This window comes from Protopterus annectens, chromosome 10.part0 (genome assembly GCF_019279795.1).
Source record: "Protopterus annectens isolate FY-2018-M chromosome 10.part0, PAN1.0, whole genome shotgun sequence".
NCBI lineage: Eukaryota > Metazoa > Chordata > Ceratodontiformes > Protopteridae > Protopterus > Protopterus annectens.
The window spans coordinates 798,385,358-798,410,157 of NC_056744.1; positions in this window are offsets into that span (position 1 = coordinate 798,385,358).

The window sequence follows — 24,800 nt, forward strand, 5'->3', positions numbered from 1 at the left end:
AAACCTCTCCAAAGCTGACTCTGCAGCCATGAAAACAGGGGTGGATGTCTTCACTGTACCCATGGCAATGGGATGTAGCTGCATGACTGTGGAATCATTCATATAGGCACTGTACAAAGAGGTACTTGAATGCATGGTACTAGCCAGAGATAACAGAACCCAGACACTGTCCTCCAAACACTGGGAGACAATGTGATAGTCCCCTGCCATTAATAACGTGTACATCAGAAGGAGGACACTGTTGCAGGGAAAGGTGATGTCCCATGGTTGTTAAACTCCCTTATTAGTTTCAAACACAACTTTGGATCCCTTATGGAATCCCCGACAGGCATTCATGGCAGCAGAGATGCAGCAGACACTGATGACAGTCACAACAGCCTTGATAGTTACATCAAAAACCTCCACAGCATTAAACACAAGTGCTGAGAATTACTGACCAAAGCTAGTACTTATCCTGATTCAACAGATATTGACCACAGTCTTAGCAACACATTCAGTGCCAGCTTTACCCCACTCTCCCCCTATAAGTGAAGTGCTGAGTGAATGTGTTTTCACATGCTGTATCCCATTTCTGTTCTGGACATCTGTGTGTCATCAGGATGTGGCCCTGTAGCAAGACCACAGGGTATGGCAGTGTGGTGACACATCCACCATGTCATAGGCAGGGTACAGTATACGCACGATAATCCTAGGTCTGGAACACAGTGATTGCATATGCCTCACAGATTATAGGGCTGAGGGTTGTATATAGGTACATGTTGATGTCCAAAATCTGTTGTAGACTGGAGAATGGTACATGTTCTGGTTTGGACACACCTCCATTTGCTAATAACTACAGCCACATGGAATATTCATCAACTAAAGACACTGGGATTACTATTCACACACAAACACACAGACACACAGACACACACACACACACACACACACACACACACACACACACACACACACACACACACACACACACACACACACACACACACACACACACACACACACACACACACACACACTCTTGCCAGTACTAAGGTCCATAGGTTTATTGCTTCATAGGTGTGTAGTAGGTGAATGGGTCTGAAGGCTCTACAAGGCTAGCCCAAGGGAATACCCTGGCATCAGGCCATATGACAATAGTCCCCAATGTGGCTCAGGAGTATAGTCACTGGAGTGGTCCCCAGGGGTGGGTATTGTATTCCCACACACTCATCCAGGTTTCTGTTGTGGGTGGCCAGTGATGTGCACTGCTTCCCATGTATGTGATCTATATTCCATACCATGGACAGTGTCTGGGTTGTGTACATGTCCCACATGCATGTTCTTTGACATGTGGAAGTGTGCTTGAGGTCTCTGGGGCATATTGCGTGGACAGATTGGTATCTTCTGATATAGCATTCCTGACCTCATTTGGTGAGACCTAGCTATGTAACTGAGGTAGTGACTGCACCTACATTGACAGTATGATACGGGTATTCAGTGGAGCTAGTGGCGTCTGTCCATACAGGGTATGTGTATAAGGCATGATATTCCCTTTGTGGAGTACATTTGCAGATTCTACAGTTGTTGCAGGCGTCCAGTGGGGAACATGGCAAAAGGCCACTGTATACATTGATTGGCCTACTGAGGGGATGGAACAGGGTGCCATGTCCTTTTACTTGCTGGATAACACACACTCAGTCAGGAGATGTAATACATCAAAGTACTTTCTGATGTCAGTGACACTGTTGTGGTCAACAGGCATGTAGCCCACTGCAATCACACCGTGGGTACTATCTGTGAGGAAATATGCAGAGGAACTACTGATATAGTGGTTGTTGCCTAGCCAAGTGTGTTTGTGTATGATACATGGGTGGAGAGCGGTCTCTGAGTAATAGAAGGGTTGCCTATATTGCTCACTAATCCATACTGTCAGGTAGTCACTGCATGTGGTACTAGACATTTAGGGCTGTGGATTGTCTACACCAACCTCTATGGTGTTTGACAACTGTTGGCCTTGTAATGTGGACATTGTGACATATACTAGGTCCTCAACATAATAATTTAGCAAACCCCACCCCCCAATGGATCCTGTTGTTACACAATCACACCAACCCCAACACAGGATACTGATAACAGACACACACACACACACACACACACACACACACACACACACACACACACACACACACACACACACACACACACACACACAGACACACACACTTGCCAGTACTGAGTTTCAAACCCCTGCCTAGCTATGTATTGCTACTACAGTGTACCACATTTATCGCACATGTCACAGAGCTTATAGGATGGATGTTGTCCCAAGGTATTTCTAAGGTGAGGAACATCACCAGCCCTTGTAAATACTGGCATTGGGTGATGTAGTGGGTGAGAGATTCCAAAACATATTTTACCCTACACACACACATTTACATTTGCCAGGGGTGAGGTTCAAACTTCTATCTAACTATCTTTTTGGACCATTATCTTACACATTTACCACATGCACCACTAACCTTACATGATTTAGGGTTGCCAACAGGTACTTCTAAGGTGGATGATATCTGCAGGACTGCTAAAGTCAGGCACTCAGATGTGTACTGAGTATAAATGGGGCCAAAATCTTTGAGGTACAGGCATACATATGTACACACAAACACTTGCCGGGGATGAGATTCAAATCCATACCTATGTAGTTATTGCTATTACATTGTTCCACATTTATCGTACGCACCATGGAGGTTACAAGTTGGAGAGCTGTGCAAAGATAGGTTTGTGACATCAGCAGCATTGCTAAAGGAGGAGTAAGGAAAGTGTTGTAAGTGTGAATGACCACAAAATCAGGTCTCTATAAGGATACATACTCTATACTGCGGTGGTGGTGCTGCGGTAGCGTTATCGCCTCACACTAACACATTGTCCTGTTCGATTCTCAGCTAGATCATCTTCTGTGTGGAGCCATGCATGAATAGGCATACCTTCATTGAAGGTTGTGCATCAGAGCTGGCAACTTGGCATGTAAAAATCTACTGCCAATCATTAGCGGACCGGAGTTCCACTGCGGGGACCCCTAACCGGGGAAAGCCGAAAGACACAACAACAACTCTCTCACATAAACACTCACATTTACACAGTTGCCAGGATCAGGATTGAACTCCTACCTGACTAGTTTGCTATACTATAGTATTATATGGGTCTATATTAGAACATCGAACTTTCAAAATTTCGAGTGCTCTAATATCAAACCCTAGTAATCAAAATTTTAAAACATCGAACATACAGAACAGTGAATTTTTTCCTAGGGAAATAATTTGCTGTTCCAAAACACATACACACAACACAAGCACACCAAACAGCAATCCACACACATACACCTAAACTCTTACACCCAACCCTACACTAAACTATACACACACCACGAACTATCCACTTACCTTAACCCAAACCCTAACCCTAAGGTCTGTCACTATTGCACAGTCACCTCACATGCACCCTAACCCTAACTCACCTACCCGCCCTAACCCTCACGTCCACACAATCTCACACTTACCTGACCCACACCCTAACCCTAACTCACCTAACCCACCCTAACCCTCATGTCTACACAGTCGCACACTTACCTGAACCCGACCCATAACTTTCCACCACAGTGCTGAAAATACCAAAGCAACAGAAACGGACAACCGAATTCTTTCCCTAGGAAAAAATTTGGTTTTCTGTTTCTTCGATATTTTCGATATTAGAACACTCGAAATTTTGAAAGTTCAGTGTTCTAATATAGACCATATTGTACAGTAATCACAAGCACCACAGAGCTTACATGTTGGAGAGCTGTCCAAAGGTATCTTTGAAGGTGAGTGATATCAGCTGCAGTGCTGAATGAGAGGTACGAGAAATTTAGTGAGTGTGAAGGGCTTCAACCACATTCATCTAGAAACACACATACACCACACACACACACACACACACACACACACACACACACACACACACACACACACACACTCTCACACACAACTTTACATTTGACAGGACTGAGATTACAACTGCTACATGGATGCCTATTTGTACTGTAGTGTTACACAGTTATCACAAGCGCCACTGACACTATAGGGCTGAGGGCTAACCAAAGGTATTTCTACAGTGAATGACATCAGCACATCATGTAATATAGGTCAATGGGATGTATAGTGGGTGGGACAGGCCTCATAATGGGATTTTCTCTGTTGCTGTCTATCTTTCTCTTCCCCACGTCTCTGTGTGTGTATGTTTGACATATTATGTTATGTTGGCCTTAGATATGTGTGTGTATTCAGTTTGCTATCATTATTTTGAATCACACTCGGTCAATCGCACTATATTCGACAACAGAAAGTCGAACACAGCAATATCAAACTTTAAAAGCAAGCCTAGGAACGGGTTTTAACATGGATCGAGATAGGGGTTCACTGCTATTACCCAGCTACAAACCTCGCCCCTATCTCAACTCATGTTAAAACCCATTCCTAGGCTCTGTTATTCTCTCCTCCACATAACATTATGTGAGAAATATCTCAGAGGTATCCCTGTAGCTGGGCCTTTATCCCAGTAGTATTCATGGCCTTATCCACAGTCCTTGCAGTAGGATATGGAGAGGCATGCTAGTGACATTTGTCAACATGGCCTTGCATTTGTTTTCTGCTTACTGTTAGGTTGTTAATTGGGACCCTCTGACATTTCATACATTGGCACTATGTGTGAGGCATGGGTCTTTGCCAGAGGACTGTAGGCCATTTGAGAGTGCTGCACGCCATCTGTCTACATGGGATTGTGGGGGGGGTGCACACCTGCAGACTTTAACATTTGAAATGACTATATTGGTATTCTGGTTACTCTGTTAGCTTCCATTTCATATTGTATTGTGACCTATCATGCAGACAGGAGGCATATCAGTAGAGTACACATGTTAGATCTTAATAGCATATATTTCAGTTTCATACTTCTTACCCTTCAGAACTGGAATGCAACTGCCAAACCTGTTGTACTATGTCTGTGTAGATTTGGTGGGGGGCTGTTCACCATTTCCATCATTTGGAGGCCTTAGCCCAGCCTTTCTTCATGGTCATCTACACCTGTCTTGCTGGGTGAGGCTGGTGGTGGATATGTGACCCTCACTGACATCCATGTGTGTGACGTATTGACACCCACTTTGTTCTTTGGGCCATCACATGTACTGCAGTGGGGGTTGTCACCTTGTGTAGTGCTGCCTAGTATATTAACACCAGTATTTGTTGTGAATTTCTTGCTGTCCCATATAGCTGTCTACTGCTATCCCATTCACCCGCCCTATTCCTTTGCATGCTTGCATCCATATCATACATATAAGTATGAGGACATACTACTCCATTCAGTAATTGATTGGAAGAGTGACTTACCTTGTTGCTAGGCCAGTATTGAGGACAGTGCTGGAGAGCCGACTATGTTGGATGCACATAGTACACTCCCTGTACATGGTAAAGCTCAGGTAGTGTCATGTTTGGCATCCCTTTTACTGTATGTGCAAGTCAGAGAGAGGTATCAGTCCCTGGGTCCCTACAGTGTGGGTGTGCGTGTGCATTGCCTCTTTGCCTAGGCCTGGGCATACTGTGCACGCCTCCTTCTGCCTATAGGGGCAGGTTCAGGATGTTCCTCCTCCAAGTCCCTCTATGCCTGTGCTGGCCTTGGCAATGGTGGAGGGCTGTGTGGCCCTGCCCCGTGCAGTTCCTGATGCAGCTGTTTCTGCATGATCATATTATGTAGCATGGCACATACTATGAACATTTGTGTACATGTAGCTGGAGAGTACTGCAAGGCTCCACCGGATATGGCAAAGCAGTGGAACCGTGACTCGAGCATCCCAATCATGCTCTGCAATAATCCTGGTTTGTGCGTGTGCCTCATTAGGGTGTTCTCATTCAGGTGTGTGTGCATTTCTGATGGGTGTCATCAACCATGGCTCCAATGCATAGCCATCATCCTCCTCTAGATGGACATATGGGATGTCTCCCCTGGCAAATGCCTGATACAGCTGTGAGCAATGCCAGATGTGGGAGTCGTGATAGCTTCCAGGGCTGCCAGCACACACATTTATGATGATGCCCTGGGCATCGCAGATGATCTGGCAGTTGATGGAGGGGAAGCCCTTGTGGTTTATGTAGACCCTGCCCAGCTCATCGGGTGGTGCTTTGATGTGGATGTGCATGCAGTCTATAGCACCAACTACCTCAGGGTATTCTGCTATACGGTGAAAGAGACGCATACATGTGGTCATCGCCTCACGGGCAGTGAGGAAATATATGTGCTCATTGGCATGTTGTGTCATGGCATCTAGGAACTGGTGGAGTACCCTGGATGCTGATGCCTGTGAGACCCCCATGATATTCCCAGTTGGTCTTTGGAAGGTACCTGTGGCTAGTATTCTTAAGCCAAGACATACCTTGGTATCCACTGGGATGGGTTCCCTTCTATTAGTTCTGTGTGTAAAGCGTGGTTGGCACAGCTCAATGATTTGCTGTAGAATGTCCCTGTCCATGCTATAGTGCTCTACTATCTCTAGCTCATGTAGGCCCTGGTAGGTTACCCTGGGTCTGTACACTCTTCTCCTCCTCCTCATTGTGGGTCGATTGTCAGCATTCTCCTCCTCACCACCCTCAGTCTCTAGCACATATTGATGGAGTAAAGCAGCAGCAGCCTCTAACATTTTTAGTTAGTTTTGCCAGTTAAAAATCTCCCATCTGTGTACACTGGTGGTGTAGAGTTTGTGGGGAAAAACAGTCTGTAGGGTGTTTGCATAGTTAATATAAATGCGCTGGGCTGCTGCATGTGTAATTGGCTGATTCTGATACATTCCACCTGCCAGCTATGCTAGTTCTCCTTGATTGCCTTCCTACTGCTGTTTCCCCTTCTCACTTCCTCCCTATTTAAGCTCCGAGGTGCACTGTGCATACCAAATGCTCAAATGTAAGCAGTGCTGCCATTTCCTATTTCGTTCTTTTTTCTTTTTGTTTAAAACATGGTGTGTGGCACACACACCCGTTTAGGCTATGTACACACTCCTTAGGCACATCTGACACACACCCTTCCTTAGCTGTGCTTAGCTAAGGGCAAACATGGGCTACAGAGCTCCAATGAGCTTACAGCAAGCAGGACACACACCCTTATGAAGTCATTTAGCTCTTACACTTGCACTGTTGTATTGCTGCGCCTACACAGTTAGGTACAAGCTGACACTTTGACGAAATCTATGATTCAGTATAACTCCCCTCATTTGCATACCCCAGTGTGTAAGTCCTTAGTTACTGCACTTAGATGGATCCTTTCCCCTTGACAACCAGTGCTCCCTGGTATTGTTTACATTCTGCATACCATTGACTATAATGGCAAAATGCAGAATTATCTAAAAATTGACTTTTCTCATTTTTTTTTTGTTTTATTTTCGGCACAATCCCATTTGCGTGCCACTGCCCTAAGCTAAAACGGCCATGATCGGCCAAAAAAAAAGTTTAATTTTATAAAAAATAAACTATTATTGATACCAATGGCCTTATATTTGGCCATTGGCATATGTGTTTGATTGTAATACATGCTTTCCACGAGCTGTCCTACCTCCATTTGTTCAGATGCAGAAATGTATTCAGTTACTAACTGAAAACATTTCTGCTCTGACACTGTTCCTGCATGGAGTCTGGCCAGCTTCATGGATCACAAAATCACCTCATTTGCATGTTTTTTACCAGCAAATGAGGTGATTTGCATCCCGTACGGCTTTCTATGCAGGAACAGTGTAGGGTCGCTCATGCATGTGAAAATGTCACTTTCCTGGATCGCTTGGCAGCCATTTTCCATGAAGGAGCTCCTACACTGTTCCTGCACAGAAACCGGCCATTCTTGAATCCCGGGGTTTATCTTTTCAGGTCTCACTTTGTTCTACTTAGTTAGAGATTTAGTTATAATTATGTTGAATGAGTAAATAATTTAGGAATATTTAATGGCTATTTTATGCTACTATTACATAAATAGGTATATAGTATACTATTTATTGTATTATTTAATATTTGTAATTAATGAAAGAGAATTATTAAAATTTTAGTTCATAATGGGGAATAGTTTTAAATTTCAAAACACATAACTAAATTAACAGTCTTTTATTATTTTTAACTTATATATACTATTATATTAATTATTTGTAAGTCACAGTTGCTTTTGGTTAGTTTTGTGATGAATATATTGGTAGGTAGAGAGATTGTATAGTAGTTTGTCTAATTGCTAAGCAAACTAGAAACTTTGGTATCCATGGCATGTTGTATTTTATTAGTAATATATACAGTTACAGTTGTAGACTTGTTTTTATTTATGAGTTTTAGTAGTTTAGAGTTTAGATAGCAATAATTCAAAAAATGTGGAATGCTAAGCTAGTGATGGAGAAACACATTATGGTCTTATATACAATTAAATTAATATGGTGGATAAATGTGTCATATTATCTTTTAAAAGAAACCTTTGTAAATACACAGTATGGAGAGATTTAATCTATTATATATTAATGTAAATGGATTAATTGATGGCAACAAAAGGAAATCATTAATGAGCTATCTAAAATTAAATAGAGGAGACATTATATTCTTGCAAGTGACTCACTTGATAGATAAAAATACACGATATTTAAATAACGTAGGTTACAAAATGTTATCATCTGTTTATTTTAACAAAAAAGAGGAACAAAACTGTTTTGGAGAAAATCTACTGTAATGCTTGAGGTCATGGAATCCATTAATTATCCCAAATGAATGTATACATTTGCAATAATTAAACATAATGGCAAACTCTATACACTAGCTATTTTTTACTGGATCCCTGGAATAGGTGCAAGAGTGGCTAAAGAGCACTCAAACGTATTACATAGTCATTGGAAGGGTAGCTTAATTTAGTAGTTTGATTTTAACTGCATTTCTAGTATAGATGATGCAGGTAAACAGAAGAAAGCTAAAATACTGGCATCAGCTAAGCCATTAAACAAATGGATTAGCAATAATAATTTAATATAGCAGAAGATAAGTCATTGTTCTTCACTCACTGTTCTTATGTGCACGGGATACAAAATAAAATTGATAGGTTTTATGCATCTACAGATTTATGTAATAAAGTGCATTATTTTAAAACTGTTCCTTGTCCTTTACCTGATCATAAAGTATTAATATATTACTGAATATAAGGACATTTCAGATTATTTATAAAACCCAGCATATATGATGAAAAAAGAATTTAAGAGTTATCTTAAGGAGCAAATAGAGATGTTTTTATCTTTAAATGATATTGGTCAAGTTAGTAAAGTCATACTGTGGGATTCCCTAAAAATGCATATTAAAAATAGAATGGGAAGTTGGGCTAGTAATAAAATGAAAGAGTGGGATAAAGAGTTGTCAGAAATACAAGATGTAATGCACAAAGTGAGTTTTGAACAACAAAAAATAAAAGAAATAGATAATACTGAAGTCATTAAAAATGAATGACAAAATATCAAACAGTTTTCATGCATAAATTGGAGATAGCTTTAGAAAAAATAAAATTGCACAGTTATGCAATTACTTCAAAAAATCTACATAGATTAGCTAATAGAAGTAAGATGTTAAGCAAAAAGGCACAATTCAATAATATTTGAAATCCTCACACTAATAAGCTTACTTCAGACACAGAGGAAATGCTTAATATTTTTTTTTAAATTCTATGATGATCTTAATAAAAATAAAAATAATAATCCTGATGATTACAAAATTGATAAGCATTTAAAGAAAAATATTACTAATAAACTTAATGACCAACAAATATCTTTGTTGAATAAGCCTTTAACCCTAATAGAAATTAAAGAAGTTTAAAAAAGGAAAAATAGGAAAGTTCCATGGTTAGACGGTATAAGTGTCAGATTATATAGTCTGTTTAAATTTAATATTTTAGAATTACTGAGTGGCATTTTCAGGATAATTCAGCATGACAAAATAATTCCTCTCTTGTGGAAATTTTCTGTAATCTTACCTATACTTAAACAAGGAAAGGATAATAAGTTAGTTTCCTCATACAGACCTATTTCACTATTAAATGAAGACTGTAAAATATTTAGTTCCATTTTACCACAAGACTAAGAGATACAATAGATTAATTAATAAACATGAAACAGGACTTATAGGCTATAGACCAACTTATGGTAATATGAAAAGGGTAGTAACTCTCTTAGATTTAGCAAAAGAATGACAAGAAATTGGCCCTAATTAACTTAGATACTGAGAGAGATTTTAATTCTGTAGATTGGAATTACTTGTTTAAAACTTTGTATTTCCAGAACAAAATTACCGGAATATTAAACAACCTATATAGAGACTCCAAAGCATATGTTAAAACTAGATCTTACATTCTCAAGGATTCACTTTCGACAAAAGCATAAAGCATGGGTGTCCCTTGTCCACTCTACTACTTGCATTAATTATCAAACCCTTAGATAATAGTATAAGAAACAATGAAACAATTATGGAGTCATAATTAACAATGATTGCCAATCTAAAATACATATTTTTGCAGATGATATTTAACTAACTATAGGAGATTTAGATTATTCAGTTGAAGAAATAGATGAGGGAATGGAAAAGTTTCAAGAAGTATTGCTGCTGAAATGTATTAATAATAATAATCATAATAATAATAAGAAGAAAAAGAATAAAACTGAAACTGTAGTGCTAAATAAATTACTAGATAGTAAATTTAAAACAAAAACAAATACAACTGTGAAGGAACAAAACTAAAATATTTAGGAATAAAAATAAAGATGTAAGATTAATAATTACTATTAACAGTAATTTTGAAAAAAATAACTGAAGTATTAAAAATGGATTTATTTTACATTTGATGACAGGTTAGTACTTATTAAAATGATTATATTACCCAAGATTATATACATTTTGCATTCAACAATTTTAATACATCACAAAAAAGAACTTTAAAAAAACATGGAAAAATGTTAACTTCATTCTTATGGTATCTTAAAAAGCTAAGAATTGCTTATAGAAATCATACAAGATTATGGGAGTATGGTGGTATTATCTTCCCAGATGTAGAAACTTACTCTGTTGCTGCAAATTTTAACTCTATTATACTTTGGGTAGACTCAAATTACATCTGTCAAAGGAAAACCATTCAGGAGCAGATTTTGCTAAATTCTTATAAGTTTAGCAAATATGATAAATTAGAAATATGTAACAATCCTTTCATCTGTTTAATAAAATTTACCTTAGAAGGAAATTTATTTCAGTCTTTTGACCTGCGTATATGAAATACATTTTAAAAACAGTTAAGAAATATGTTTTTAAAACTCCATTAATACCAAAATGGAAATTTTTGTGCTTTCCCATTGCACACACCTCTAGATTTAAGGAAACTCAGAACAATGTTAAAATTAATTTACTAATAAGGAATGGATTAGTATTATGGTCTAATTGCTTTAAAAAAGGAAAAGCAAAGTCGCCAAATATTTTATGAAATATTGTAAGTTGGATTAATCTGTCAACCAGTTAATATTATCTATTAGTAAGAAATTAAATGAATTTGTAGATAAAATGAGTGAAGAGGAAGAGAACACTATTCCTTCATTATAAGAATATATAAATGCTATCATCAGGGTAAATTGATCTACAAATAAAGCTTGTACAAGTTTTATAAGTTAATTATAAATAATAATAGCAACTTTGATGCAAATATTTTTAAACAGTAGTGGATTGAGTGACTCGATATATGGTAAGAATAAAATATTGTTACTTAAATCAGTTAGTCAAACTTCAAGTTTATACTGGAAAGTTTTTATGTGAAAGTATACACATTGAATGTGTATTACTCCCTATAAAATCTCTAAGTTTAATAAAATGACTTATTCAGTCTGTTGGAGATGTAGTAAAGATGTAAAAAATGATTGGGCACACATGTTTATGGATTGTGAAAAAAATGTATATTGAGAAGAGATAAGCATGCTTTTTTAAGTTGTTATGGTCTGATAATTGTTTTTTAACTGGATCAGTAATGCTAATGAATGCTCCACTTCCTTTAGCTGTTAAAGCCAAACAACAAAAGCTGTTCTGAAGTCTACTGGCAGTAGCTAGAAAAGTTATTTAAAAAAAAATGGAAATTTACTTAATTTACTACATTCAAAGAATTTTTAAATTTAACATCAATACTAGTAAAACTGAAAAAGAAGTAATCAGAACTAGATCTATAAATCATATTAAGACTTTTAGCAGTTGGGATAGCCTTGCAATGTTGCTATTGAGATACCAAGACTTTTAATGTGTTAATTGTGTAAGATTACTTTGATGATTCAATGTACTCCTAACATTGTGTAATAGTATGTGATGTTGAATTTCTTTCTTTTTGTGTATATACTGTAAATATGTTAAATTAATAAACATTTTCTTTAAAAAAGAGACAAACCCCCTATACTACAAGGTCTATACCAACATATGGAGAAAAATTAAAATGGACACCAGGAGAAAAGGTTCAAGGTATACCTGTAGTAACCAATAAGTTAAAACAGTGCATCTTTGAGAAATAGGAGAAAACCAATATACTTCATGAGAAAACACTGGGATATTAACAGAGCATGCTAATTAAAGTCACAGAGCATTCAGAGACCAGAAACAAATCATGGAGCTGAGAGGCACTAACTCAGTTCTAGGAAAAATCATGACAATTTTGTCCTGAACACACATAAATGGATTACAGGACTGTAAAATGTCAAATATTCAAAATATTGTTCTACACATGGGATCCTCCGCTAAATTACAAAATCAGCTCTGACATTACATAGCAGTGGAAAAACAGGAAACCCATGGATCTTGACAAAACTCAGAACCATACTGGCCAGTCCTACAGTTTCTCAAGTTGCAAATCAAAACTCAGAAACCCATCAGCTGAAACTCTATAATTCAAGCATGTATGCATTAGATGAAGGTGTGTATACTAACACCATTAATCTCTGCTTCAATGTGCCATCTATACCTACACCTTGGAATTACTGAAAGAAACTGGGGACATGACAGAAAGATTCAAGTTCTGCAATACTGCGGGGTGTTAATTAATCTAAGAGAGAAGCAACTTTCAGGAAAGACTTATACAGCATTAAGAGGGTAAAGAAGAGGGTAAAAGGGAGGATGACTGAGAAGTAATGTTAGAACTATTTTTTCCATAAGACATATTGGAGAGGCATACTGAGGAGCTTCTGGAATGAAAAAAAAAAATTGGTGGAATTTAATATATTTTATATATATATATATATATATATATATATATATATATATATATATATATACAGACACAGATAGATTGGGAGGACCAAACAGTCCTTATCTTTCTGCATATTCTGTTTCTATGAGCTGTTAGAACTATACTGCCAACAAAGCTATATAATTGTAAAAGCAGTTACAGTTTTATCACCCTGTTCATTAGTAGCATGGGTCTCTTTGGGACCAGGCAGAGGAGAATAAGTTTGAGTGGTCAATACCACCTTGCTTATCCACAGGGATGAAAGGAGAATGCTAGACCCATGGCATCAGTGACTGGGTATTTCACCCACATGTAGTGGCTGTCTTGACTTATGCTGCATTGTACAGGGTCCTTCCTGTTCAGCATGGAGAACACGAGGTGTATGTGGAAGCATGCATGCAGCTACGATAAGGCTGTAGGTAGCCTATGGGAGAGAAGGACTGGCCACTCAAAGGGAACAGAACACTGACCCACAACCTACCTCCCACCTGTCAGTGCTGTGGGAACATATGGATTGCTAGGGTTTCCCAGGCAGGAACAAATGTTTAATCGGGCTTTTGCCTATCATGGGAATGCCCAGTTCTCACTCCTGTCAAGCATATCGTTGAAATGGGTTCAAGTAGACAAGCTATCAGGCTGGGTCCCTCAGAGATAGGAGAAACAGTTACAGTCTAGTAATCATTAAAACAACTGAAAACAAAGATAATCTTGCATCTTCCCCCCCAAAGATTAAGGTTAATCTGATAAACCTGCAATCGTAAAAGTCTTCTTCATCACTTCAGTAAACCACAGTCCACATATCATTACAATGATCTTTAGGAGAAATAAGGAAATGTTGAGATTATATTTTGAAAATTGCTTAATATCCATGAGATACTAAATTACATAGATATAGCATATACATACACACACACACACACACACACACACACACATATATATATATATATATATATATATATATATATATATATTTTTTTTTTTTTTTTTTTTTGGAACATCTGTCAAGCAAGCCATGACTATTAAGACAGATCAACAAACAGAGCAAAATATAAATTGATATTAAAATATTTATACCTGGCACCATACCTAGAAGCTCATCAAGTCAATACAATAACACAATTAATTAAGATTACAGAAATACAAACCTTCAGGAAAAATAAGAAATCATAGACCTATCTAGCCTTCCCCTTTCTCTAGTACTGATATTAATCAGCATATAACTTCTTTTATATCTGTCCCACACTTTTCTGAAATTTTCACCCATTTCTGATTCTACAGCCTCATCAGGTAGGTTGTTCCATGTTTATAATGTTGCAAGTTAAAGAAATCTACACTTTCTCATTGAGCCCTCCTCTCTCTCTGCCTTATAAATTTGTCATTTTTTTCACTCATTTACTGAAATATCCTCATTTCTTGTCCACCGTTGATTTCCTTAAGTTATTTAAATTTTCTGTAATCCCCCCTCCAACATTGACCTGCATGTTAAATTCCATTAGTCTGTCTTTATACAGTTTCTGATGCAGACGCAGTTCATTTTTTTATAGGTGTGCTCTGAAACATGTTTGGTATACAGAAGTTCATAGAATACTGCAAATGTGCAAGTTTTTTAATGCAGAAGTGCAAAAATATATGTTTCTACCGTTTCTTTCTCTTATTATATATTATACTGTCTTCCCATTTTTACTACTTCAAATGGCTGCTTACTTTTGGCATCAAATGGAACTACCCTGGCCTTAAGTTTTTTGTTTTTGCTACCGTTTCCCTTCATATGTGTATTTTGCGGTATACATGCATTTGAGTGAATGGCCGATGTCCGAACGCGAACATGTCGAAAGCAGAATCTGAAGATCGCACAATGTCGAATCTGCAGAAGCCAAACCCAGAATTACCGAACGCCGGCCAGGCTACTTTTCCCCTCTCTCGACCCATGGTAGTTCTTGTTGTGGCGATTGTGAGATTGGGAATTTTGAATTTGATGTTGCATGTGACATTACGAGCATTCGCGCCTACGAGTTTCGACATTATGGTTTGGAATTACGACGGATCGACATTCGGATGCACGACCAAATGCATGTATTCCTTATTTTGCATTACTGTCATTCTTCCATATGTCTGTATCATCCCTCTTAAAATATGTCTTCCACAAAAATGTCATCTTTTTCTTTCCATTGCTCCTACAATGTAATTTACATAGTAAGAAATGGACCCAGCACTTACCTTGTTGTACCACTGATAAATTTCTTTGGTTACCTTACTTTACTATTACCCTCAGTTTTCAGTTTATGAGTGGCTGACTTTTTATGTCACTGGTTCAACAGGTGGTACATTTGCTTTTGGTGCTGGAAGGGCAGAAGGATGTGGGTTGTAGTTCAACACCAGGTACTTGGATTAATTTTTCAGTACTGACACTGCAGTGTAGCATAAGGGGATGCTACTCTCCTGGGCATGCTGTCCCACAGATGAGATATTAAACTGAGGTCCCATCTGACTAAGTTGATGGTAGCTCAGGTGGATGTAAAAGATCCCAAGTGACTTACCAAAAGAAGAGTAGAGAAAGTTCTCCATAACCCCGGCCACAATTCTCCTAGTTTGTATGAATACCATCTTGGGCCTTCCATGAAAACAGGACACTGGCTCAGTGGGATTAAACCAGTCAACAAAGAATAAATAAGTAAAAAAATAAATAAATAAAAATAAAAAATAAAACAGTTGCCCAAATAATGCTTCAAGTAAAGTACTGACCTAAAACTGTTGGACCATAATTAGCTATGTGAACCATTTCTGTTAAAGCAGCACAGCCAAAATAGATAGGTTTACATACAAATCTAACTAAAAAAGCTCATTATGAAAAGGGAGACACAGAAAGGTGTGTCATGATGGAACAATGGCCATTACTCAGTGGTAAAAGCCTTTGACCACACCTTGTCATCAGCTCAAACAACAGTATTTATAAAGGTTCTGCATTACACAGAAGGTAGATGTTTGATGTACCAATTTCTCTTAGTCTGCTGAATGAGTACAGCAATAGGATGCAGGTTTTATATCAACTTTTAGCAGGCTGTATATATTTGATGGCCCTTGTTCTGAAGAACTAACCCTTTGTCATAAGGAGAAGTGTTCTAAATGTGCAAATACAAAGCATGCATGAAGTGATGGATTTCAGGTTTGCAATGTCCATGTAATGAGTGCACTAAATCGAGAGAGAGATGGCAACAGGTAACACTCCACCCTGACTCTATGAAGAAAATGGGAAAAGGGGTGCTGACGATGATAACTTCTAAATAAGCTGTAACATTTGTGCCATTCCTATGTGGCCAAAAGGTACAACTTCAAATCATGGCTCTGAAAAACTTATTAAACAAAGTTTCTGATAAATTGGATTTCAAAGTGCCACCTAAGTTGACATTAACTGAGACAGTCATAAAGTTTCAGTAGCTCTCAGTCTGGATAGATGCAGCTGTCCCATTTTGGTTTTCTAAAGAGTCACTGAAAACTTAGTTCTTTTCAAATCCTTGATGCCTGTTTATTTATTTATTTATTTATTTATATTTGTTGCACTGCGGTGCTGGTGCTGCGGTAGCGTTGTCACCTCACAGTTAGACGTTGCCCGTTCGATTCTCAGTTATAGCGTCTTCTGTGTGTTGACATGCGTAAATGGGCATACCTTCATTGAAGTTTCTGTGTTAGGCCCAGCAAGCCAGCACATAAAAATCTACTGCCAATCATTAGCAGACCGGAGTTCCACTGTGGCAACCCCTAACCGGGAAAAGCTGAAAGACACAACATTTATTTATATTTGTTGACCGGGAGTGTCCAACTGGACATAGGTCCATTTTCAATGGAGGCCCGGGGAGAAAAGCTCCACAGTTAAAATAAACAGACAGTAGTTACATTGGATTACATAGCGAGTAACAATTTACATAGCAATTACTTGCAACATATTTACAGATGAAGAACATTCTGTTCTGTATCTGATGTACTTTCTTCCACTGTCTGGTCTGCTCTTGACAGATTTGTACTTCCTTGTAGCACTTTTACCCTATAGGCGTTCCCAGATTACAGGCATTGTTCAACAAACTGCAGATTCATTTACCTGTTGCCCACACATGAAAACCACTGTTAGTCACTGCCAGGGGAGGTTGGTGACTGGAAAGCAGTGAGGTAGAGGTAGAAATTGAAAGGGTGAGGGTAAATGTAATGGGGTAGGAGGCTATGTTAGGGTGAGGTCGACTTTGACATAAACAGGTCATCCAAAAATGTGTATGCCAAAGAGTCTTCCAACCATAGGCCTCCTTTTCATAATGCATGACAGGTCTAGTTTGAGAAAGACAGGTGATTTCAGTCAAATGATGGCTGAATTATTTCCAATATAAAACCCACCACCTAAAAACACAGAAATGATTGCATGAAACTACTTACTGAAGCAATGTAATCACATGTACTCTACTCACACTGTGAGTGTCTTGCAATGACAGTGAAAACTAAAGAAAAAGAGCAGCCCTTAGCACCCTCTAACCTTATTATTCAAAATTCGTGGTCACTCCTTCTCTTACTCTGAAGCAAACAGTCCAATATCAAAGGTATTGCTAAACTATGATAACTATAAACTCAGCCTGTATGACTAAATATCATTTATTGTCTGCGTGTAACAAAGTTTTCTTTCCTGCTCTCATCGTTTGAGATGATAAGTTTGAATTAATGAAAGATATTTAACACTGTAAGTGGAATAGATTGCTTTACAGAAATGCTTTTTTCATGCTGGATTGGATCATCTATGCAAAGAAAGGTGCAGGTTACATTTGGCAAAAAAGAATATAAACTAAGAATCAAATTATAAAAAAAATGGCACCATAATTAAAGATCTGGGGTGAAGGCAGACAATGTTTTAAACTATAATCGGTATGTACACCCCAGTCGTTACAACCATTCTGTATAGTTGCAGAAATATATTTTGGTAACCTAACAACAAATTTCCCTGTGATACACTTTGGAACCAGACACAACAAACAACCTTTTTATTACAAATGAGCTCGTTTTAACACAACAAGAAAAAAGAGACATATATACAGAGAGAAGAACAACTCTGTAGAGCAGATTATAGAAATTAATTCCTAGACATCATAGACAAAGATAATGAAAGGAATTAACTAGCTTGATCAGTAAGCTAGGTTTATAAGGGAAAGAAAAAGAAAAATACCATTCAGTAAATGTAAATATTTATTGCAGTGAGCATGCAATGCTACCTTCAATTCCCACGTCCATAAGATCATGTTGACAAAAATGTGTGCTGATCTAGCCCCCATCAATAATACACCATTCTTTTAATGAAAATATTCCCTAGCAGAAATATATATATTTTAACACTATGTCCATAAATAGCTCCAACATTCCCAGATAATGTTTTATCCCGGATTAAAGCCTCTCCAAACAGTCCCAGACCAACATCATAAGATATTGAATTATTAAGTTTGTAGATGCCTATCATGACCATAATCACATTTTCATCAAATTGTAGATAGGCCACATGTTCTAAAAAAACTCTCATGAATCTTTAACAGTATAATCTTTATTGTTAAAAATAAATCAGTTTCAAATCAATAAAGGCTACCAAAGGTTCCGTTTTACAGGCTGTGGAAGAAATGATTGTTCTGAATGGTGGGTCACTCAAGGACTTATGCATATTTTAAACACCTTTATTAAATTATCACTTATAATGATCAGTGTTAGAGGCACAATAAGTAGCACACTTTCTTTTGGTTCAGAATGCTGTGGTTTCTATTCCCACAGCTGGTAGATCAATTGCTGTCACTGCAGAACAGCATAAGGGGAGGTCCTGCCCTCCTGAGTGTGCTATCCTTCAGATGAGATGTTAAACTGAGGCCCCATCTGCTTAAGAAATTATTGTTCTGAATGGTGGGTCACTCAATGACTTAAGCATATTTTAAACACCTTTATTAAATGATCACTTAAAATGATCAGTGTTAGAGACACAATAAGTAGCACACTTGCTTTTGGTTCAGAATGCTGTGGGTTCTATTCCCACAGCTGGTAGATCAATTGCTGTCACTGCAGTACAGCATAAGTGTGGTCCTACCCTCCTGAGTGTGCCATCCTTCAGATGAGATGTTAAACTGAGGCCCCATCTGCTTATGTTGGTAGTAGCTCAGGTGGATGTAAAAGATCTTACAGTACCTACCAAAAAGAGTAGGGGGATTTCCTTGGTGCCCTGGTCAAATTCCCCTAGTAGTATAAATACCATCTAGGGTCTCCCTTGAAAATAGGCTACTAGCCTAGTAGAACTAACCTTGTCAACAAGGGATAAATAAAAAATCATGGGCACATATATGTTAATAAAAAAGAAAACAAATCATGTTGTTCTTTTTTTCATTTGCATACATTATACATTACATATATGCTTTCTTTTTACAACAACTGTCATTTAGTCCAACATTGAATAAATTGTTCAATTCCTGCCTTCCCTTAAAACTCAGTACTCCTCCTCCTAAACATTATTCTGCATGTATTGCTCCCACAAAGTTCACTTATTTTTATGTAATTTGTTCCTTCATTTTTCTAAAGATCCCACTTCCACTTCTTTTATCTCTTTTACAATATTCAGTACTTCAGATGTAGTTGGTTTAGATTGTATTTTCCATTTTCAAATAATTTATTTTTTTTGGCAGCCAATGGAATTAAACTTAATAGCCTTACTATGTCTAGGCAATTCAGATCATGTGTCCCAGCTCAGATGAATCATTTCCTTACAGTCATTTGCTCACCCAATATTTCTCTCAGAGTACTCTGCAAGGAATTTTTAAAAATCTGCCAACTCATTATGTTCCCCAGAATATTTTATTTATTTATTTTATTTTATTTTACATGTACTTTGATAACTGGAAAAGTCCAATTGAGCCAATGGCCCATTTTCAGTGGAAGCCTGGGGAGGAAAGCTCCACAACAGATTCAAAAACATTTGAATAGTAGTTGATGAGTAATTATATACAAGGGGAAAATCCCTGCAACATATAACATATTTTACAATGAGTTTTCTGCTGCCACAATAGACAGAGTAATAGAATGACATGAGGAGGAGTAATGAGCAGGATGGAAAATTAAGGACATGGACAGAGAGTTGATTATTATTAGAAGGATGAGAATGCTTTGGAAAGGCACGAGATGGGAAAATAAACAGTAGTAAGTGTTGACTGAAGAGGTAGAAGAGCATACCTTAGTCGTATGGTATTGTTAAACTGAAAGCGACTTTTAATGTTAGACCATGACTACCTGCTAAGATACGGAGGTGTTAGTGAATTTAGAATGAGAAAGGCATAGTTATAGTGATTAGGTGGTCATGCATCCATTTAGAGAGTTGTGCAGGGACAGGTACAGGTATCAGGTAGACATTTTTTAGATTGGTCTTGAAAATGGAAAGGTTGCTAGTATGTTTAAGAGATAAGGGGATAGAGTTCCAGGAGTAAATTACATAGCTGGAATACAGAGAGGTTCCTGCTGACAGGTGTGGTTTGTAGGTAATGAAGATTATTTTGTTTTCAAATCAAAGCAGCCTAAAGGAGGGTATATATGGAATATGTCTAGTAGGTCTTTGCTTTGTTCTGGTGTGTATATTAATTTTTGGACTAGGAGATGTTGGGTGTTACTGAGTTGGTTGGGTTATTTAAGCCAATCAAGTTGTTTTATAGCTAATCAGTGATGGGTTCTGTTTGATGAATTAGTGGCAAATTCTGCTGTGGTATTGTGGCACTGGTTTAATTTTTTTGGATGGAAGCTTGAAGGTTAAACAGCACTGGACAGCCAAATAATAAAGGGGGGAGTAAGAGTATAGAGGCCAGGAATTTCCTGAATGAATCATTTAAGTATTTTTGTTCTATAGAGTGTCCCTAAGTTTTTAGTGAGTTTTTTTTTTTGGTAACCTGTTGGACATATAAGTCAAATCTCAGGTTATCATCAATTGTCATACCTAGTACTTGGGATGACTAGGTACTGGGGATGACTTTTATAGGGTGCTATCAGACTATGTTATTCAGAAATTTCTTTTGAGGTGTATAAGAGCTTTTGGGAGAAATAGTAGCAACTTTGTGTTTTTTTTTTTTGTTTTTTTTTTGATCAAGTAGAAGCTGGAAGTTATTGAGCCAGCTTTCAACAGATGAAAATGCCTCTTGGGTGATGTGTTACAGAGTAATTAGGTTAATGACAGAACAGATTAATGTAGAGTTGTCAGAATACTGTATCAGATATGCTTAACATTTGTTGGAGTGCAGGTTATTCCTAAATATGCTGAAAAGTGGAGAACCTTGGGTAACTCCTGTTTTGATGGGTAGGAAGGATGAGTAAGAATTAATCCATTTAACAGAGTCTATTATAAAAGTAGCTGGAGAACCATTTGGTGGAGGTGTTTGGTAGGCCACGTGAAGAGAGGTGTTTTAGAAGAAAGCTATGAGAAATGGTATAGAAGGCTTTGGACAGATCCAGAAACACTATAAAATCCAGCTGGCCTTTGTCTGTTGCTAGGTTAATAGTGTTGGTGAAGTGTAAGAGAGCTGTGTTAGTGATGTGCCGTGGTCTGAAACCATGGTTTATGGGGGTAAGGAGGTTATTTGTTTGTAAATGAGTCATTAATTATTAATGCATTTTTCAAGGATTTTTGAAAGACAAGAAAGAATGGCAATAGGTCTAAAGCTGGATATATCATTGGAATTACCTCCCTTGTGAAGTGGGATGATGTCAGACTTTTTCCATTTTTTTCAAAAGGCTGGGCATGTGATTCCTGAATAGACCTATTTATGAGAATGGATACTGGAAAAAAAAAATTAAGCTGGCTACTATTTTTAGTAAATCACCAGGAATTCCATCTGGAGCAAGTATACTCCGTTTAATTAGTTTGAGGTATTTCTTGATAGTTCTGGTAGATACTGATTGAAAGGAGAAAGAATGAGCATTAATGGAAAGAAGAGGTGAGACTGAGTGTGATGTGGGTAGATTATTAGAGGAGGTGAATGTGTCTTGTGTTTCATTGTGAAGAAGTTTAGCAACATTAGAGATAAAGTGATCATTGAAAGCATTACCTGCATTTTTCCGATAAGCAATAGGGGTTGGGGGTTGGTTGTCCATTTGTGCCAGATATGGTGGCCCAGAATTGTCTAGAATTTTTGTAGTATATATTCTGCAAATTGGAGTAATGAAGTTTCTTATCAAGTATGATCTGGCATTTGGCTTTATTTCATAAGTATTTATATAATTGAAGATTGTTTTCTGTTTGATTATTGAGTCATGCCTTCCAGGCTTTATCTCTATTCCTCATTAATTTCTTGGTAGTCGGAGTGAGCCAAGAAGCAGGGTTATTTTGCACTCCCTAAGGGGGGAGAGGTGAAGTTTAGCAGTTTCAGAAATATCGTATTAAAATAGGCAACAGCAGCAGCATCTAGTAGCAAGATTGTTAGGATGTTCCAGCTGTGAGAGTGTAGTGAGGCATTATACAGTTGTGGGTCAAAGTTGTTCATGTTATGAGAGCATTTATATGTCTGCTCCCTGGGAGATGTATGGCATTCTCTTTGTGGTTTATATCAGCAGGTGGTCACTAAGTGTGCTAGCTAAGGTGCTGTGGGAGCTTATATTGTTAAGGTGACTTGGTAATATCCAGTCCAGGGTGGTAGTTATACCATTTTTTAATTTTGATTCTGGTAGGGTCACTGATAAGCTGGAAGAAATTGTACCAGTTTATACTAAAAGTTGTTATCATCACCTAGTGTAATTGTCTCTGTGTGTACATTATCAAATCGTCAGGATAGGATGTCCTCCATTGTGCTGATATTGTCTCCAGGTGAGATATAAATGACTACCACACATATTGTTTTATTTGTGTTTAGTTTTGAGTTGCTCAGAAACAGTTTAGCATTGAGGAAGGACAGTATGGGAGATGGGAAATGTGGCAGGTTTGTGCTAATGTGGTACATTATTGCTAGTCATCCCTAAGAATGTTAAAGCTGGTGAGTGGGTTAGTATTTCTGTGTTAATGATTCGGTTTTAGCCAAGATTCTGCTATTGTTAATATGTCAGAGGAGTGATATTCTAACCACGTATGTAGTTCTGGAATTTTGTTTGCAATGCTTCTAGCAGTAGATTCAGTAGTACACTTATATAAATGTGTTGTTTCAGCTTTTGTGGAACAGCTGGTAAAAGTACCTTTAAACCTTTTCTGCAGATATGGAGTATTTTAGGTAATGAGGTTAGTGTAGTGATTTTTATAGAAGTGGGGACCTATATTGAAAAGGATAAATGGAGGGGTTACACGGTAATCAAGTGTGTTTGGTAATAGTGAAATATTCCAGAAGCTGTATTTGGTAAGATGTAGATTATGTTAATAATATGAGTATGAGAGATGTTATAGAGATATGCACTGTATCATGAGGGCAGTGGGGAGTTTAGGGTATGGGATGTTTTAAAGGAGAGCGTGTTTAGAGGGTGAAGAGTAGGGAATAGGTATTGTCAGTTATAGTAATAAAGAGAAGTAATAGGATGCTATTTGTTGGTTAGGTGTTGGTGGAGGAAGTTGTGCATTGGAAGTATAGTTTTTTTAGGTGGGTCAAAGTATTTGTCAATTACAGTAATTTGGTGATGTAAGAGGTTGCTATTGGTTAGGTAGGTTTTGACAGGAAGAATTTGTTGTAAATTGGTAGTATGTTTGTGAGGGTGGGGCTATGGTGAGAAATAAATTTAGAAGAGGCAGGGGTAGGTGAGGGTAGCAGAGTGAGCGTGAGCACAGAGAGGACAAACAAAGTGGGTTGTACCTCGCAGTATGATAGTTTGGCCAAAAAGAAATCTGAGAAGATTTCCTGACTCCAGAAAATAATTTTTTATTCAATTTAACTTTTATTAGTGATGTTTGTATTACTCTAAACATTTATAGGTTAACTTCATTATTGTTAAAGGAAGTTTCTTTCTATGAAGCAAGGAAAATATATCTTAACACACAAATTATGTTTGAAAAAGGCACTATTAAACTGGGACAAGAGTTAAGGGGTTGGTGCTCACTACACCCCAAGTCATGTTTGGTCAATACAGCAATGTATCAAACTCCAATAAAATTATTTGCGAGGACATAAGAATATTTGTTGCAGTTATTTAAAAACAATAACATATAGGACTATTAATACAAGCTGAAAAACATTCTTATTCTCAATGTAAGTACTCTTTGTTCTTTTAGCTTGTTTAGAGACTGCCCTTATAGCTGTAGACAATGCACAATTAGGTGGGACTGGTGTGGTTGCTTGATAGCTAGAGCTGACACAAACCTTTATCTAGAACAAGAGATGAGAGGTGAGAAAGAAAAGGAATTAATGTTTGAGCATGAAGTTACACTGATTAACTACTAAAGTATAAATGTAATAGAGAAAGGCAGATTGTGTAAGAAATCCTTCTCAACATGCTCACTGAAACAGCTTTGGCCAAGAATACTAAGATACCAGCAAGCTGAAAAACTT